We start from the raw sequence: 1609 nt of genomic DNA, 5'->3' as shown, positions 1-1609 counted from the left end.
TGGTTACTTCAGCTTCCTGTGGTCGACTTGCTTTTCACTCCAGGAGCCACGCCTTTTATCCAGTTCCAACACTCACTCCTCTGCAGTCTTCCTCAGAAGTTTATAGAAAGGGGCAATTGGCTGTCCAATCAGGACAGCCAGACCCCCCACTGGGAGCGGGTCCCATTCAGGCACTCTGGCAGACAAATGACAGGGGGTAGGCCTCCTCCCCCACTTCCTGCCTGCCCAGACACTCTGCAGCCTAGGTCCTCACCAAAGGCAGAACACCCACACAGGCCTCTCCCTCTCAGATATGGTATAAGGGCTGACAAAGAACAACCACACTAGTAATGATGAAAAAAGAAGGAAGGCCCCGGGTTAGTACTTGGGTGCCCCTATTGTGCACTACCAAGACTATTGACATAGTTTGCGGTGGAAAAATTACACAATAGTTGGTAGAACACGTCCACTGCATCCAGACATAACTAGGAGATTGTCTATGTGACTAAAAAGTCACAGGAGCAGAGTGAAGCGGGATATTAGGTATCCCTTTGGCACACCACATAAGGTGGTGTGTGCCAATCTCTCAGACTATAACGTTTTAGGAGAGATACTAAGTATCTCTCTATCCTTATGAACAGTAGTTAGTCTAGGATAAAGAAAAATAATCTCAAAGGAGGACCTTAATGGTCCCCAGCAACACTGCCCATTAGGAGCTGTGTGCTGCAATAGAAAAATCCAGAGGCCTTTAAAAGATATTGAGGAAAATAGGCTCCATAGGACAGGCAGAATACAAAGAATAGAGTTCCAAATGACAGAGCCCATAAGAATGAATGAGTGGAAAAGGCAACACTTATTCAGGATTTCAGAAAAAGGTCCAGACGTCCAGCAAAAAGTGCTGTGAGTCTCACTGGAGGGGGGGGGGGGTGAAGCATAAACATGATCTATCTCCCTAACAGGGAAGAAATTAGCGAGATGAGGGAAAGGCCAGTAAGGTGAGGTAGTATAACAGAAAGAGACAGGCATGACAAATAGGCCAATACAGCAGAGAAGAAGATGGGGAAGAAAACATAGACAATGGCAAACTTATTTGTTGAAAAGTAAGAGTGATGCTGGGGGGTGACTTGTGTCTGCTCTCTGAGATAGACTGCTTTTGCTTTCAAACAACACGTATGATTGCAAGCTTTGCCCATCATTAGCTGTAAGGTAGAGAATTCCAAATCCTTTTTATTCGGAGCTCCCCCTTTATCCACGGTTGTTCACGCCGAATGGAGTTGCAGCAAGCGGTGGGCACATTTACCACTCTTCCCCCATTAAAGAGGGCAGCAGGCAGTGGGCATGTGAATGAGCGGGATTTGGGGACAGGTCAAAAATTGTGATCTTTTGTCATAATGTGAAGACTATATACTTGATTGTTCCTCCTTGATGAAAGTCGGATTGTGGGAAAAAAATCCACTTACTCGGCCTTCTAGTTGTAACTGGCAAAAGAAAACAGTAATCAGTCATATAAAATTCCACCATTATGAGGCTGGTTCAATTTTTTGTTAATTATTTTATCTTTCGGTCTGACATGTATCCCTTTTTAAACACATAGGAACAGCAAGGTGCTGCTACCCACTCATTACCTTGA

The sequence above is a fragment of the Ambystoma mexicanum genome, chromosome 10 (genome assembly GCF_040938575.1).
Source record: "Ambystoma mexicanum isolate Mex_15411 chromosome 10, UKY_AmexF1_1, whole genome shotgun sequence".
Lineage (NCBI taxonomy): Eukaryota > Metazoa > Chordata > Amphibia > Caudata > Ambystomatidae > Ambystoma > Ambystoma mexicanum.
Note: the sequence above shows the minus strand (reverse complement) of the source record.